Here is a 19405-nt window from a genome sequence, read left to right as displayed (position 1 = left end):
TAACCTAGTCCAATCAGCAAACTAGAACATAATACAGAAAGAGAAAAAGAAAGAATTTTAGAATATGAAATAGAAAACAGAAAGAATTTTAGAAAGAATAGAAAAGAATTTCATAAAGAATTAGAAAAGAATTTTCAGAAAAAATACAAACATGATCATTTGCATATGCATCAGACATTTTATGTGCATTGCATTTTATGCATTTATGCATAGGTTAAAGAGTTTATTTTATCATTGCGTATCTAACTAGCCAAGAAAAGAAAATAGAAGCCCATGAGAATGGAGAAGAAAAGAAAATAGAAGCCTACGAGAATAGAAAAGAAATTAGAGATATACGAGAAAAGAACAGAAATTAGATACATGCTAGAAAAGAATAGAAATTAGAAACATGTCAAATAGCAAGAAACTTAGTGATTCGTTGAGTAGAGAAGGAAATAGAAAGATGTAATCTAACAGAGAAGAGAAATGATAAAGAATGGTACAACACTAGAAAAATTTGAGAAAAAAATAGAAGACTGCTAAGTAGTACGCATGAGAATAAAGAGAGAAAGCAAGCAAAAATTTAGAAGTAGTACAGCAGAAACGAGGACAGTGGAGTAAGAGCACCGTTAGGTTTTATTTACTTACTGAGTATTTATAGCTCACCCCGTTGCTTTCTTTGTTTTTGTAGGTATTAGATTGCAGCAGTCGGGAGACATCAAGCTAGCGAGAGGGTTGCACACACTGTCTCAGTAAAGGAATTAATGTGGATTTATGTATGTATTTTCGGTAGTAATAATATTTAGAAAACATATTCATGCTTTCCTGTTCATTAGAAAATGATTCTTATTATTTTATATATGTGAGAAATAGTCATTGTGTAATAGTATTTTATAACTGGATTAAGGATAAAAAATTTAGACGAACACTCTTTTTAAGCTAGCAATTATCTGGATTCTCTCTATAGGATAGTCAGTGAATATTGCCTAGTGAGAGATTACACAACAAGGGATTTCTATTGATCTTCATCAGTCATGGACACGTTCAGAGCAACATCATCATCAACATGAACATCAGTTTGTGCAATTTTAATGTTTTTCACCAACTATTCTAGGGAACCCACTCTTGCATTCAAGGTGGTGTGAAGATTATCAATCTTCTATTCAATACCCTGCAAAAAGTCAAGAATCCTAGACTGCCAGTTGTTTGTTTTGACAAGAGCAACATGAGAGGATGATGGGACATCCATGGTAGGGGCAGTCAAAGACACTGTGGTCTTGATGGTTTTAGAGGATTTTGTTTTGATCTTAAGATGGGTCTCATTTGACTGTTTTATTGGGCCATAAAAATCAACAATCCTGTGGATCAAGGAGGGGAACGGTAAGGCTAAGTTCTTTACTTTGGCTTCGGCAACAACTCTAATGTTGGAGAACATCAAGGTTGCCAAGTCAATTCTTTTCCCTTTGGCAATTCCAAAGATCAGTTGGGCTTTATCTAATCTAAGGGAAGAATTGTGATGAGATGGTGACCAATTGGTTAATGTGATGTTGAATAGTCTTGTAGAATGTGGTCAACACATTGGTAGCAAGATAGCCACACGTTGGCTATGTGGTCACAAACCCACCAGTGAGGTCTTTAGCCATATTGTCCAAATCTTCAGGCTTTACAAACAGATCATCAGATTTTTCCACAAAAAGTAATCTAAGTGTAAACCTAATCATAGCAAGAGTAAACTCCATCCAAGTACCTCTAACACACACCTGATTATTGTGTAAACTAACCTGGTCAAGATCTTTCCTAAAGTTTGCATAAAATTCCTATACAAAGCCTTGACAAGGGAAGATGGGATTTTCAACATATATTTCCCATTTCCTTTCACTCACAATTGATGCAATAATAGAAAAATCAAACAGCTTGACATTTGATTCACAAACAATGGGTCTATGCATAATGTTTTTCTTAAACCTAGACTTAGAAAAAGGTGACCTAAAGGTTTGGCAAGAGAGCTTTTTGTGTGTTTCTTCCTCTTGGTTGGTTGCTCATCAGATGACGAAGAACTAGCATTAGGAGAGATTGAGATTGATTAAGGGGCCGAAGGAGTGTTCTCATTGGAGGACGTTGAGTGCTCACCTTTAAAGACTTGAGAGGTCTGACCTTCCCTTGATCTTTTCTTTGATTTTGCAGCTTGGTGAATGCGGCACTAAAGGATTGTTGGTGCTTCATTGATCAAGAAATCAACACTCGTTACATTCAACAAAAAAATTATGAAGAGAATTTGAGAGCAAAGTGAAGGAACCATGTCGTGGCAAGCACAGAATAACAAAAAAAAAAAAAAATCCTTGCCATGTCATGATTCCATTAGCCAAGATCACGATTTTGACTAAATTAATCAACATAAAGATTAACCAAACAAGGTTATGTGATTTACCGCAGTTGGCGGTTCCTCCTCGGGATCTCTCCAACTAGTTGCTATCAATCCAACATAGGATTGAGTCCAGGCAAGCTAGAGATCACCCTGAGATTGATTGCTAGACCAATCAAATGGCTTAAGTGGAGGTGGCGGAAAAATTGAGAGAAAAATCTTAAGGGTAGCTAGGGTTTTTGGCATGAATTGGGAGAGAGAGCGAGAGAAAGAAAATAGCTTGATTTTATTCAACTATTTTTCCCAAAAGAATTCTCATACTTAAACTAAAAACCATCCTCCTTTTATAGTGTAAATCCAAATAGGAATTCAATAAGGATTACAATCCTTGAACCCCTATTTTGGAAGGATTCCACTAATCCTAAAAGGAAAGGATAATGTCTCTTAGAGATATTATCCTATTTAAATATCAAATACTTTAATTAAATAAATAAAGCTATTTATATAATTCCATAAAAAAAAAATATATATATATATATAATAATTAAATAAATACATTTATTTAATCCATATATATTTATATATATGTATATTTAATATTCAGGTTTCAATATATATTTAATTAAATTAAATATATCTCCATATTAATTAAAATTAATATGAATCCAATTTTGCTAAAAACTCTTCCAATAAATTGGATAATGGCATCAACCTCTTAGCAAAATTACCAAAGTGCTATTTTCTTCATAATGACGAAAATGCCCCCGAACTCCTAAATTACCAAAATACCCTTTTTGGTCCAAGGATAAGATTGTCCTTCCATTTCCATTTCTCGCTTAACAACCTTCTATGTGTGTGACCAGAAGGCTTTTCACTTTGCCGGCAATGTCTCGATAACTAATTAAGCATCAAGCAATTAGTGTTTTCGTACACCAATCAAGATTGGCCTCTAACAAGGCATCATGATTCCCCATTAAGTAAAGAATCAATGATTTAGGCTTACCTTGTCTTCGGTATGGTTATCGTGCAATTTGATGGATATCATCATCTTTTATCTCGTCAAGGTTTGAGGTACATAAATAGTGTCTACCTCAAAAGCTACCTTGACATGTTCGATATTTTGTTCTTGAATCTAACAACTAAAAAATTGGATTCAAGCACCAACTCAAATCCACCGCAGCCACGGATTTGAGATCATAGTTCTTTAACCAAATATCTCACTGAGATAAGATCTCCTATAACCAGAAGTGATGACTCCTTTGTTAATCCACCATAGCCATAGTGTACTTCTCAATGTAACCAATCACCACCGTTTTGGTAATCCCTAAAGGAGACAATGTTAGGTTAGTGTCAAATCATATCAATATTTACACACGACACTCTGATGATATCAAGTCAAAGGACCACATGCATCACAATCCGAGCTAGAGTAGGTGCCCTAGAGCCAATCAATTATTGTAGAATTCACTCTTTGTAATAATGTTCATTGATCAATAAAAGGCATTTTATTCTATATCACATAAATCATATTGTATGTATTGATATATGTCCTTAGAATCGTAGAATCCTGACGAGGGTATCAGGTGTTTCAAATCCTGATAATGAGAACCCTATGAGCACATATGGTGGCCATTCTAGAAACGTCCATAGCCCTAGTATTATTCTGAAGTAAGGGCACAAATAATACGGTAAGGCTGTCATAGTGTTGAACGACCCTATCGAAAGGCAGTGATTGATCTCACTTGTCAATGTTGTTTGGTGACAACTTGATGCAACACATGGGTGCTTATTGTAGGCAAGTTCACTAGACTAACCCACAAGAGGATTCCATATGGATGGTAACCCCAGTGTCTATGGAACAAATCCTATAACGAATGGTGGTGCATGTGATCCTTAGACTTGAGGTCACCGGAGCGTCTTGTGCACCGATTTGTGTAGTTTGACACTAGCCCAACACAGTTCTATTTAGAGCTGTCAATACAGTAGTGATTAGCTACATCAAGGAGTGTATCAAGACTATTGTGGATTGATAGAGGATTCATCACTTTCTAGTACGGGAGAAGTTATCTCACGGCGCAATTCAGTAAATGGCAATGACACAAAAACCGTGGCCACAATCGGATTGAGTTGTTGCTCAATCTAGTTTATTATTCTGGTCATTGGTCCAGTAATTGAATATATATATATATATATATATAGTAACTAAGATGGACACTATTTTTGTGCCTCGGTCTCGATGAGATAATAGATGATGAAAGAATTGAATTGTACGGTAACCATATCGTTGATAGGTAGTTACTTCGCTGAATCTGAATCTATCGGGTGGCCATGATGCCTTGCTAGGGGCCAATCTTGGTCTGTGTGTAGTGAGACGATTAAGGCTAAAGCATATAAATAGTATCAACTTCAGATGTTATCCTAATGTGTTAATATCTTGTTATCGGATCAACGACCAAATTAAAATTAGATTGAGTGATGACTCAATCCCACTATGGCCATAGATTTATGTGTCATGTCCACTTAACCAAATTGCGACGTGGGATAAATCTCTGTTATACCCAAGAGTGATCAATTATATATTGATCCACCATGGCCACAATATACTACTCAATGCAGCCAATCACTACCGTACTTATAGCCCTAAATAAGATTATGTTAGGCTAGTGTCAAACTACACCAATAGGTAAACAAGATGCTCTGGTGATCTAAAGTTTAAGGATCACATGCACCACCATCTATTAGAGGATTTGTTTCATAGACACTGGGGTTACCATCCATATAGAATCCTTCAGTGGGTTAATCCAATTGTCACCCACGCATTGCACCAAGTTATCACTAAACAACTTTAACATGTGAGATATGTCACTACCTTTCAGTAGGGTCGTTTAACTCTATGAGAGCCTTATCAAATTATATGTGCCCTAGATCAAAATAATACTAGGACTACGGACATTTCTAGAATGACCATCATATGTGATCATAGAGTCCTCACAATCAAGATTTAAAACACTTGATTCCCTTGTAATACCCAAGATGTCAAAGGTATGTTCCAAACTCAAAATAGTCCTTTAGATGTTAATTTTATGTTAAAAACCATAAAATCTAACTAAGGGCAAAATAGTCAATTCATTTGGAACGGTATGAATCAATTATCCATAGAAAGGAATTAGGGGCAAAATAGTCATTTTGCCTATGGATAAGCATTAAAAAAGTCAAGGATGAGTTGGCTTAATTGCATTTAATGGCATTAATTAAGTAATAATTATGTTTAGTGTGAAATGACCAAAATGCCCTTATATGAAGAATTAAGGACTTATGAGTTATACAATTAAAATAATTGGGCCAATAGTATAATTTTGCCAATAGAATAATTTTTCCAATAGTATAATTTTGGAAAATTAATGAAATATTTTCCTATAAATGAGAGGAAATTCGTTCAAACCAAAGGAGAGAGCATTTCTTCAACTTTCTTCCATTTTCTCTCAACTCTTCCATGAAACAAGCCTTCTCTCTCTAAGTTTTAAAGGAGTTTTGCATAATTTTTCAAGGAGAACAAGATAGGAGCCTTGGATCTTCAAGTTGAAGGGTTTACGGTAAGGATTAAAAACCTTAGTTTTGATGTGATTTGAAGATTTGAAGTAGATGTTGAGGTATAATGTTATATATTTAGGATTAAGGTGTAAAAGAAGACAAAGGCAAATGATTTGTTGGAGGAATTCTTTAAAAATGTAAGGAAGAACCTCCCATGACTTTAGGGATTATGCTACGGTTTGCAGATTTTTATGAAACCTTAAATTAAGGCTTTAAGGCATAGAATTAGTTGATGGCAAGTGTAGTTGAACTCATTTATTCTATTTATTGCCTTGAATTCATTATACATGAAGTTATTGCTATTTATGTTTCATTAGTTGTTATGTTTGATTGAAGAAAATGAAGTGTGGATGCCAATTGTGGCAAAACTTGTAGTATTGGAGGCCACATGATGTTGAATGTTTGCTATTAGAAGTGTTGATGTGTTGTTTGCATTAGCTTACAATGTTATAACAATAATGGATGATTATGGGAATGAGATTTTACACTTCCTTTAAGATGTTAAAGACTATTAAGGGGAGTTTTATTTGATCCATAAGTTGACATATTGGTTAGTTGTCAATAGGAATTGATGTGGCATAGTTTAATATGAAAAATTCATATTTGGTAAGCTTGGGGTTATGTTAAACATGCTTCAGTATTTTGACCATAACTTGAGTTATAAAAATTGAAATGAGTTGATTCTTGAAGCATTAGAAATTTAAGAGATAGCCCTACAACTTTTATGTGTAGGCCAAGAGCCAATTCGTTTAAAAAATGGATGGAAATGGCCTGAAATATAAGCTTCTAGTTATTAAAGTTTAAGATTTAACATAATTAATTTTTATGATTATGAATTGATTATATATTGACGTGATTAAGCCATGTACTAATGTTTACCCATTAGTTAGATGATCTTTGAGAGATATACATGGTCATGATGTCAATGCATGATTAATGTTATGAAATGGTATGAAGATGCAATGTAATACATGTTTTAGGATGATGTATGTGAGCAAGAGGTAATGTAAATGGATTGACAATCCATAGATGAATTACAAGCATTAAGCTCACCAAAATATGTATTTACATGCCATAAGATGTTAGAGATGCATATAGACATGATAGAGATGTATATAGACATGATGGAGATGTATATAGACATGATGGAAAACGCATAAGCATATCCTCGTATACCGGTTGAGGAAAGATGAATATATGCTTGAGATGCTAAATAACGAGTAAACACGCCTCCCGATGATATGAGCTCTAGATGAATTTGAGGCGATGATATGAAGTGTTTAAGATGCTAAGAGAAGTCCAATCGACTACACATTAAATGCTTCATATGCATTTAGTTGCACTACATGAGTTATGATGTTATTTACATCATGAGATGAATTATACTCATGTTAGATAATATTTAGATGTTATATCATGACATGTAATGTGTGTGTAGTATGTTTACATACTTATTTGTATGTGTGTGTAGTATGTTTACATACTTATTTGTATGTGTATGCATTGATGTTTATATAGCCATGGGATAAAATGATGAAAGTCATATGAAATAGAAATAAAAAAAAAAAAGGGAAATATTGCTAGATGAAAAAGATAAGTGGTGTGTTAACAAATATGTTTAAATGAGGGTCAAATAGAACATTTAGAATGGAATGGATCATTCCTTATTGAGTGATTAGCGCTCACTCTTTCATTGTTAATTGCTTTACAGGTAGACTAGAAACGAAGGATGCTAGAGACAGCGGGGCTACACGTGAGATGAGATAATTTATTGTCATCTTGATGTTTTTATCTTGATGTAAATAATGTAAACGATATATGTTTATGAAACACCTTTGGAAGCTTCCACCCTATAAATATGTTTTGATTGTGTAATTTCCGGATAAATTCTTAAAGTTTTTGAAATTATAAGTTTGGATCTTGCGTAACATCTTATATGCATGTATTGGATATTATTATTATTATCCTTACACAGGTCTTTTCTAAATACAACTCGTTTTCCAGACATGTATCCCTGGGATTCTTATTGAGGGATATTCAGAGGATACCTGATTGGAGGGGGGGTTTTACATCCATCGTCATGGTTCTACCACTCTAAGGACATATATCAAATCATATAAGAATATGATTTATATGATATAGAAGAATGTCTTTATTTGATAACTATGATATTATGAAGAGTCAAATATGATTGGCTTTAAGGCACCTACTCTAACAATGAACTCTAGTCAACGTTTAGGTACCCATTTTTAAAGCACGGTGGAAAAGGTTTTACCAAGTTGATTAAACATTATCAAGTTAAGTGTGAATCAACAAACATAAGCATGAAGCGTGAAGAACACAAGTATATACATGATTCTACTAAAATCACTCTTAACTTACATCCATGGGACCTTGTCCAAATCGAAGCTAATCCACCAAATCATCAAACATTACAAGAAAAATCCAGAGTTGAATTTAGATACAACAAAGAAAAACCCCATGTTCTAAATTGCAGCTATTTCCTCAACCTGCAAGTCATTTCCGACAAACCCTAGTTAATTACAATGATGACAGGGATTACGTGTAATAATTCATTGATGTACTCAATTGCCAAGAATTTTCCAGGCTAACAATAATAATTCCACTAACATATCCCCACTAATGACCGTCATTATGCCTCATATAAATACAAAACTTAAACCCTCAAGGGGGGGAGGACCAGTCCCACTTGTTCTTATGATTCCTTGTATTCACTCATCCTAATGAAAATTAGTGGAGTAGCATTGTCTATGATTCAACCGAACCACTTTAGAAAGCTCGCCTCTTTATTATCACTATTGGCTAACGTCACCATATACTTTGATCTTGTGCTAACTACTTGGGTTTATCCCCACTAACACCCCAGAGTCATGCACCCATCTTGCTCGGTTCCAACGCGATCAACTGAGTATCTTTGGTTNCCAGAAGCGAATGATGCTAGAGATAGCAGGGCTACAAGTGAGAGGAGATGATTTATTGTCATCATGATGTTTTTATCTTGATGTAAATAATGTAAATGATAAATGTTTGTAAAACACCTTTGGAAGCTTCCACCCTGTAAATATGTTTTGATTGTGTAATTTTCGGATAAATTCTTAAAGTTTTTGAAATTATAAGTTTGGATCCTGCGTGACATCTTATATGCATGTTTTGGATATTATTATTATTATCCTTATACTGGTTTTTTCTGAATACAACTCGTTCTCCAGACATGTATCCTTGGGATTCTCATTGAGGGATATTCAGAGGATACCTGACTGGAGGGGGATTTTACAGTGAAGGTGGCAGAAAAATTGAGAGAAAACACTCAAGGGTGGCTAGGGATTTTGGCATGAATTGGGAGAGAGAGCAAGAGAAAGAAAATAGCTTGATTTTATACAACTATATTTCCCAAAAGAATTCTCATACTTAAACTAAAAACCTCCTTTTATAATGTAAATCCAAATAGGTATTCAATAAGGATTACAATCCTTGAATCCCTATTTTGGAAGGATTCCACTAATCCTAAAAGGAAAGGATAACATCTCTAAGAGATATTATCCTATTTAAATATCAAATACTTTAATTAAATAAATAAAGCTATTTATTTAATTCCATAAACATATATAAACTAATTAAGTAAATATATTTATTTAATCAATACATACATACATCCATACATACATACATACATACATACATACATACATACATATATATAATAGTCGGGTTTTAATATATATTTAATAAAATTAAATATATCTCCATATTAATTAAAATTAATATGATTCCAATTTTGCTAAAAACTCTTCCAATAAATTTGATAATGGCATCAACCCCTAACCAAAATTACCAATGTGCCCTTTTCACCCATAATGACGAAAATGCCCCCGGACTCCCAAATTACCAAAATACCCTTTTCGGCTAGAGGATAAGATTGTCCTTCCATTTCCATTTCTCGCTTAACTACCTTCGATGTGTGTGACCCAAAGGCTCTTCACTTTGCCGGCAATGTCTCGATAACTAATTAAGCATCAAGCAATTAGTGTTTTCGTACACCAATCAAGATTGGCCTCTAGCAAAGCATCATGATTCTCCAGTAAGTAAAGAATCAATGATTTAGGCTTACCTTATCTTCGGTATGGTTACCATGCAATTCTATCCATTTCATCTTCTTTTATCTCATCAAGGTTTGAGGTACAAAAAAAGTGTCTACCTGAAAAGCTACCTTGACATGTTCTATATTTTTTTCTTGAATCTAACAACTATAAAATTGGATTCAAGCACCAACTCGATTCCACCGCAGCCATAGATTTGAGATCGTAGTTCTTTAACCAAATATCTCACCGAGATAAGATCTCTTATAACTAGGAGTGATGGCTCCTTTGTTGATCCACCATAGCCATTGTGTACTTCTCGATGCAACCAATCACCACCATTTTGGTAATCCCTAAAAGAGACAACATTAGGCTAGTGCAAATCTCATCGATATTTACACATGACGCTCTAATGATATCAAGTCAAAGGACCACATGCACCACCATCCGTACGAGGATATATTCCATAGACATTAGGTTTACCATCTCGTGTGGAATCCTCTGATGGGCCAGTCCAGTGTACTTACACAAGCAAGCACCCATGCGTTGCACCAAGTTAATGCCAACAACTTGACATGTGAGCTCTACCACTACCTTTTGATAGCGTTGTTCAATGCGAAGATAGTCTCTCCATATAACTTGTGTCCTTGATCAAAACTATACTATGACTACGGACGGTTTAAGCAAGGCCACCATTTGTGCTCATAGGGTTCTTACAATTAAGATTTATAACACTTAATTCCCTTGTCACTGGCTCCAACCTTTCTAAGGACATATACTATTTTCTTTACGTGTAGTAAATAGATGCTACGATATAGATGCTCATAAATAAGCGATGCCTTTTTATTCATTTATTTGAAATGAGTTTACAAGAGCTAAATTGTTGGCTCTAGTGCACCTACTCTAACAATCTCCCACTTGCACTATAGCGAATCATTTATACATTTGATCCCATATGATGCTATGTGTCTATCATACTTCTGATGCGATAGAGCTTTTGTAAGTGGGTTTATGATGTTATCATCAGTAGGTACTCTGTCAATTTGTACGTCACCTCTCTTCACGATTTCTCTAATGAGAGGATACCGCAGAGGATATGCTTGGACTGTTGGTGAGATTGTGCTTCTTTAGCCTAAGTTATGGCATCATTGTTGTCACAATAAAGCACAATTGGATCAACAATGCTCAGAACCACCATTAGTTCAGTCACAAACTTCTTGATCCAAACAGCCTCTTTGGTCATATCACCCAATGCGATGTACTTGGCTTCCATTGTAGAATCTGCTACAGTGATTTGTTTTGAACTTTTCCAGCTCACTGCAGCCCCATTAATAAGAAAGAACATGTAACATGAATGCGATCAATAGCCATCCTTGTCAATTTGAAAACTAGCATCACTATACCCTCTTATAGTAAGATCATCTTTGTCAGGAAACGATCCGTTGAGGTAGCCGAAAACAAAACAATAATAACAAGGATCGTTCCATAGAACCAAGATTAGGGTACAACTTTTACAGTTTATATCGCAATAAGAATTTGTAGAAAATTAATCTAGAGTTTAAGAAACCATATGCACGTTTGGAGGCTCCTCCAAATTTGTCTCTAAATGTATTTTGCTACCAACCCAAGTGTAGGGTCGAACTGACGTAGTCTACACGAAGACAAACGCAAGGAACTAAGGAGGGATTTGCTAGATCCCTCTTGAGCCTTAAGAACAAAGAAGAAATGAAGAGAAATTGACTTTTAGGCAAAAACGATGGCTGGTGTGGGAGAGAGTTTGGGGTTGTGTGTTTTCTCTTTTTCAATGAAAAATGTGAATGAATGAATCTCTTAACTTTTTACAAATAAAACATTTCTTTTATAGTAACATTTTAATTGCCTAATTCCCATATGGAATAGGCTTGGGCTCCAACCCAAAAACCCCATGTTTCCAAACACTCCCAATTAGATATTTATTTTAATTCATCATTATCTCAATTAAAATCAATTAATACATATATATTAACATTTAACAATAATGATAATTTATTTAAATATATGCTAACACATATTTAAATGTAATTTCACTTATTTAATTTTTCTAACAAATTAAATAGAAGGCTACGACCTCAGCAAATTTAATTGCACTATGAAATTACCAAAATACCCTTTTGCCCAAAAAGACGAAAACGCTCTTCTTTCTTCTCTAGTCTTAAATTATCTTCTATGTGTGTGACCCATAGGCTCCTCATCATATCGGTAGTGTATAGTGTCTCGATTAACACCAATTAATTGTCTCACTAATACACAGACCAAGATTGGCCCCTAGCAAGGCATCATGGCCACCCAATAGATTCAGATTCAGCAAAGTAGCTACTTGTCAATGATATGGTTACCGTACAATTTGATCCTTTCATCATATGTTATCTCGACGAGATGAAGGCATAAAAATAGTGTCAACCTCCGGTTACTCTCGATATTATGTATTCAGTTTCTAGACCAATGACCTGTATTATAAACTGGATAGAGTAACAACTCAATCCCACTGTGGCCACAGTTTTAGTGTCATTGCCATATATTGAATTGCGCTGTGAGATAACTTCTCCTGTACCCGGGAGTGATGAATCCTCTGTCTATCCACCATAGTCTTGATAGACTCCTTGATCCAGCCAATCACCACCATATCGACAGCTCTGAAAAGAACTGCATTAGGCTAGTGTCAAACTACACCAATCCGTGCACAAGGCGCTCCAGTGATCTCAAGTCTAAGGATCACATGCACCACCATTGTTTAGAGGATTTGTTCCATAGACACTGGGGTTACCATCTATATGGAATCCTCTGGTGGGTCAGTCCAGTAAACTTGCTGTAGTGTAATCGCCTACAGCATGCATCCATGTGTTGCACCAGGTTATCACCAAACAACCTTGATAAGTGAGATTAGTCACTGCCTTTCGACAGGGTCGTTCAACACTATGATAGCCTTACCATATTATATGTGCCCTTACTTCAGAATAATACTGGGGCTACGGACGTTTCTAGAATGGCCGCCATATGTGCTCATAGGGTTCTCACTATCAAGATTTGAAACACTTGATACCCTCCTCACAGTTCTACCATTCTAAGGACATATGTCAATACATATTGCAATAATAATGATTTACGTGATATAGAATAAAATGCCTTTTATTATTGATTAATGAACATTTTTCCAAAGAGTCAATTCTACAATAATTGATTGGCTCTAGGGCATCTACTATAACAATCTCCCACTTGCACTATAGAAAATCATTCATGTATTTAATACCAAATGATCTCAAGTGCCTTTCATGCTTCTGCTGCTACAAAGGCTTTGTCAGTGGATCTGCAAGATTGTCGTCAGTATGCACTTTACTAATCTGCATGTCTTTCCTCTCAACTATCCCTCTGATGAGATGGAATCATCTGAGTATGTGTCTGGACTTCTGATGAGACCATGGTTCCTTGGCTTGAGCAATTGCTCCATTGCTATCACAATAGATGTCTATAGGATCAACAATCGTGGGAACCACACCAAGTTCAATAATGAACTTATTAATCCAGACTGCCTCCTTGGCCGCATCTGACAATGCAATATACTCAGCTTCCATTGTAGAGTCCCCTACAGTGCTTTGCTTGGAGCTCTTCCAGCTCACTGCACCACCATTGAGACAAAATACAAACCTTGATTGCAATTGATAATCATCTTTGTCCGTTTGGAAACTAGCATCATTGTATCCTCTTATAGTGAGCTCATCTTCCCCTCCATAAACCAAGAACATATCCTTAGGCCTCTTCAGGTACTTAAGAACATTCTTCACAGCCATCCAGTGATGCTCACCTAGATCTGATTGATATCTACTACAAGTGCTCAAAGCACATAAGGCATCAATCTGAGTACATAACATGACATACATGATGGATCCAATTGCTGATGCATATGGGATCCTCTTCATCCTATCTCTCTCATCTTGTGTTCTAGGACACAATTCCTTAGAGAGATAAACACCATGTGAAATCGGAAGAAATCCCTTCTTGGATTCTTCCATACTGAATCTTTTCAGTACTTTCTCAATATATGCACTCTGACTTAGACCAAGCAACCTATGCGATCTATCATGATGGATCTTTATTCTAAGGATGTAGGTTGCTTCCCCTAAGTCCTTCATGGTGAAACACTTGGATAACCAAGTCTTTATCGACTGCATGTTCGATATATCATTCCCGATTAGAAGTATGTCATCGATATACAACAGTAGGAATACTACTACGCTCCCACTCACTTTCTTGTAAACACAGGGCTCATCTTCGTTCTTGATAAAACCGAATTCTTTTACAGCATCAAAACGAATGTTCCAGCTCCTCGAAGCTTGCTTGAGTCCATAAATGGATCTCTGCAACTTGCATACCCTATCAGCTTGCCCATTGATAATCTTAGGATTATACTAGTTTATTTAAGCTTTTAGGCCGGATTTTAGATACTTCTTAGTCTATTTTTGCCTGAATTGATACTTAATTCCTTACATTTCATGTTTCAGGTTAAAAATGGAAATTTGGAGCGAATAAAGGTGGATTTGGAGTTTTTGGACTCAGAAGCACGCGGAAGGCAATTCTGGAATTTCAGAATTCTTCAGGAAGCTTCGCCGCGGCGAAGGTTGTTCTTCGCCGCAGCGAAATGGGCCAGTGACGCACTAGATTCAGATTCTATCTTTGCCGCGGTGAAGTCTGCGTATTCTACTTTTTGTAAAACGCACAGTTTCGTGTTTAGGCTAAGTTGTATTATATTGGGCGAGGTATAAATTGGAGACTGAGTCTATTTGTCTAGGGCGTTCGTGGAGTGATAGGGAGAGTTTTTCACGTTATTTTCATATTGATTTTTGAGTGATTTTTGGATTAACAAGGTTGGAAGATTCGAGGAAACCAGTGGATTCATCAAATTGGGGAGATTCTTTTCCTTTTCTTTTGTATCCATTATGTTGAACCTAGAGTTTTGCATTTCTTTTAATTGTTTATTTGATTTAGCCATGAACTAACCTATTTTGGGTTAGGGTTTTGACGTAGTTCGGATTCTAATGGGTTAGAGAATTGATGATTATTAATTTCATATAATTTTGTGTTGATTGTGTGATTATTCTATTTTTATTGTTTGTATATGATGAACATGATGACATCGAGAGATAATTTATGTTAAGCGTCTTGGATAATCACCGTTGTATTATTGGATGCTAGAGATAGATTCAAGAACCGATGAAATCAATCTAGGATTCTTGTGCTTAATGAACTTAGATTTATTAACTTTCATTTTGTTGGGTGCGGAAGGTTAATAGGGAAGAGTAGGACAACATAGCCTGAGAAGGTATGTTGGACACTTTAGAGAGTTCGATTTACAATCAATGCATGAGAATATGAATTTAGTTTAATTCTCCAAGTTTAACCCATAGAGTCCGAATGAAGTCAAAACCCTACCCATTTGTTTGAATTGATTTTATCCCGTTTAATTCTCACTTTCATAGTTTAAGTTTATCTTAGTAAAATTTTGTTTTAATCATAGTTTAAATTGCTCCCTTTAATCCAAAAAGAATTCGATTGCTTCAACTTGAGAACGTTAGGAAACTTAGTGCTTAGTGACCAATCCTCATGGGAACGATACTCACTCATCATTATATTACTTGTGCGATTAGTATACTTGCTACATATTGCATGTTGTAAGAAACACACATCAAATTTTTGGCGCCGTTGCCGGGGATTGAGTTTTAAGTTAACATTGAGTTTTTCTATAGTTAGCTGGATTGAAGTTTTAATTTTTGTTTTAAATTTTCAGTTGGTTTGTGATCTCACTTTCCTTTGTTGATTCTGTGCAGTTTATGCGAAGAGCAAGACGTCAGCCAGTGGTTCCTGTTGATCTTGAGATTGAGAGAACCACCAGATGACTTAACAGAGAAAGAAGAGAAAGAGAAAGAGAAAGAGAGAATTTAGTGGTTGAAATAGAAGAGATAGTTGTTGAAATGGCAGAACCAGAAAATAGGACACTAAGGGAATTCTCAGTTCCCATGGTTAATGGCAGTGGGTCGAGTATTACTAAGCCTACGGTGCAAGCCAACAACTTTAAGATTAAGCCGGCAATCATTCAGATGATCTAGCAGTCGGTAAGGTTTAATGGAGATTTGAAGGAAGATCCGAATCAGCATATTACAAATTTCTTGGAAATTTGTGACACCTTCAAATCGAACGGAGTATCGGATGACACCATTAGATTGAGGTTATTCCCATTCTCATTGGGGGATAAAGTTAAGGGGTTGTTAATGGCATTACCACTAGGGACTATCACAACTTGGAATGATCTAGCACAGAAATTCCTTACCAAATTCTTCCCTCCAGCTAAATCGACAAAACTCAGAAATGATATCACATCATTTCTACAAGATGAGTCCGAGTCATTGTATGAGGCTTGGGAGAGGTACAAGGAGTTAATGAGGAAATGTCCACACCATGGGTTGCCAGTTTGGCTTCAAGTCCAAACATTCTACAATGGACTGATGGGTAATGTGCAAACCATGGTGGATGCAGCATCAGGAGGAGCCTTGCAGAATAAGACACCAAAGGAGGCTTATGAGTTGCTTGAGGTTTTGGCAAGCAACAACTATCAAAGACCAAATGAGAGAGTAATACAAAGAAAATCTTCGGGTCTTCATGAAGTTGATGCCTTCACAGCCATCTCAGCCCAACTCACAGCACTTCAGAAACAGTTGGGAAGTATGCAGGTAAACTCTGTACAAGTACCTCAACTAACTTGTGATTTTTGTGTAGGAAACCATGTGAGCAGCGAGTGTCAAGTGGGGAATACATTTGCTTCGTCATCTTCATCATCGGAGCAAGTGAACTACTTGGCAGGAAATCAGAGGCAACCAAACAACCCGTACTCCAACACATACAACCTCCTGCCATTCTATTCCAACCACCAGAGTTGGCGCATCACACACCACCCGTACCGTTTCCTCAAAGACTCAGAAAAGAAAATCAGGATAAGCAGTTTATTAAATTTCTTGATGTTTTTAAAAAACTGCATATTAACATTCCTTTTGCAGATGCATTGCAACAGATGCCGAGCTACGCGAAATTTCTTAGGGAAATTTTATCGAACAAGAGGAAGCTAGAAGATGAGGAAACGGTGATGCTTACGGAGGAGTGCAGCGCCATTCTCCAGAAGAAGCTGCCCCTGAAACTCAAAGATCCAGGGAGTTTTACTATCCCGTGTACTATAGGAGATATCACCTTTGATCGAGTTTTATGTGACCTAGGTGCTAGCATTAACCTTATGCCTTTTTCTGTTTTCAGGAAACTAGGAATTAGTGAAGTAAAGCCGACAACCATATGCTTGCAACTTGTAGATCGATCAATAAAGCATCCGAGGGGCATTGTGGAGGATGTGTTGATTAAGGTGGACAAGTTTTTTTTCCTGCGGATTTCTTTGTGTTGGATATGGAAGAAGACAAAGAGATTCCTCTTATCTTGGGACGACCATTCCTAGCTACTGGAAGAGCTTTAATCGACGTTCAAGAAGGGAAGTTGATCATAAGGATGCAAGATGAAGAAATAACATTTAATGTCCTTGAATCAATGAGAACTCCACCTAAACAAGAGTCGTGTTTAAAAATTGATGTGATGGATCAGTCAAGAATTGAAACCTTCCAACTGAATAATCCTAAGGTGGAAATTAAGAGCTGCATTGTCAAACCGAATCAGTTCGAGAGTGAGGACCATTTCGGAAGGGGTTGCACAAAATTCTGAGACAAGCCGTAGTTGAGTTTGAGTTCGCACAAGGAACAGGTCTCTGAGATCAAAAAGGGTGAAGTAAAGCCAAGAAAATGGAAGGCGGTAGGTGAGAAGAGTCGAGCTACCAAAGTTATAACCAAGGGATGGAAATGGGTGGTGAAACTCTCAATAAGGCCACTGTGTGAAAAAGATCATCAGCAAATGAAGCTCCAGTACGAGGGAAATTTTTGGGATGTGATGTACTTGGATAGACCGGGCTGATGTGAAGAATTGAGAGAGTCGAGCTTACTGACGATAAACAAGCGCTTCTTAGGAGGCAACCCAAGTGCTTAAATTTTTATTAATTTATTTTTATTTCAGTGTGTTGAATGTTTTTGATTCTTTTTAATTTTTTTTGTGTTTTTGGGTGTTTCAGGTGAAGTTTTCAGCTAATATAAGAGGGAAAATGCTCCAGACTTCGCCGGGGCGAAGAAGTATTCTTCGCCGCGGTGACGCACATTAGGTAAAAATAAATTTTGCAAGTCCCAGACTTCGCCGTGGCAAAGATTTTTCTTCGCCGGGGCGAAGCAACCTGAATTTTTTGTGATAGCTACTGTATTTTATCGCCCCAGCAAGGAATTTGTCTTTGCCGCAGCGAAGAAGGTTGGACGACATTTTTCTAAGGAAATTTTGCCGCGATGAAATTTTGCCCTGTCACATCCATGACCTTATGAGTGATTTTTGGGCATCTTATCGATTGAACTGGGTTGAGACCTAAACATAAAAGTTGTAGCTCTGTCTCTAAGCTTTAAAACATGGCCAAGATCATAGAAATCTGATGTATATAACTCGAGATATGCCTTCTTTAATATGACCTATGCAGAATGACTACCTCAAAATATTTTTTAGTCTAATAATCTATGATTGATTTCAAGTATGGGAATGTTGTTGGTAGAAAATACTAGTTCTCTAATGAGATTTTTATATGCCATAATGCATTCTCACATTCTCACATTTGCATTTAGAACGAATAGCAAAGAATTAGCATAGTTCCATGCACATACACATGGATGAGAATAGTAAAGAATAAAGAAAAAGAAAGAAAATAATTAATTGTAAAAAGATAAGAGAAGACAAAGTTATTGCGATGGGGAACCCGTGAGTGACAGAGAAGAATAGTCCCACATACATGCCACCTTAAGTGAGTGGCCTCGAAATCAGAAAGAAGTAAGTGTATAGTTCGTTAGAAGTGTATGTGGATGAGAACAGTAGCAACAAAATTTACCTACATGTATGCCGCCTTTAGTGAGCGGCCTCAGAATCAAAAAGAAGAGTTGTACAGTCTGATAGAAGTGCATATAGATGAGGACTGTACCCACTCACATGGCTAGGGTTCCGAATCCATGCCTCAACCGAGTCCGATTGGCATAGAAAGAAAGATAAGAAATAAAGAATAGAAAGAAAGAATAGAAAGAAAGAAAGAATAGAAAGAAAGAAAGAATAGAACGAAAGAAAGAGTATAACACAGAAAGAAAGAACAAAACAGAAATAAAGAAAGAACAGAATAGAAAGAAAGAAAGAATAGAACCCATAAAGAAATAACATAACAAAAAGAAAGAAAGAGTAG

The 19405-nt window shown here is 36.2% G+C and overlaps 1 non-coding gene across 1 annotated transcript; it reads right to left on the bottom strand.

Annotated features, from left to right (window-relative positions):
* Positions 1–16415: 16415 nt before the first annotated feature.
* LOC116112860 lies at positions 16416–16522 on the bottom strand. The gene has a single exon (XR_004125317.1). It is a non-coding gene; the product is annotated as a small nucleolar RNA R71 (small nucleolar RNA).
* Positions 16523–19405: the final 2883 nt, after the last annotated feature.

Source organism: Pistacia vera, unplaced genomic scaffold (genome assembly GCF_008641045.1).
Source record: "Pistacia vera cultivar Batoury unplaced genomic scaffold, PisVer_v2 Contig1207, whole genome shotgun sequence".
In the NCBI taxonomy this organism is placed as follows: Eukaryota; Viridiplantae; Streptophyta; class Magnoliopsida; order Sapindales; family Anacardiaceae; genus Pistacia; species Pistacia vera.
This window is presented reverse-complemented; position numbering and strand designations above follow the sequence as displayed.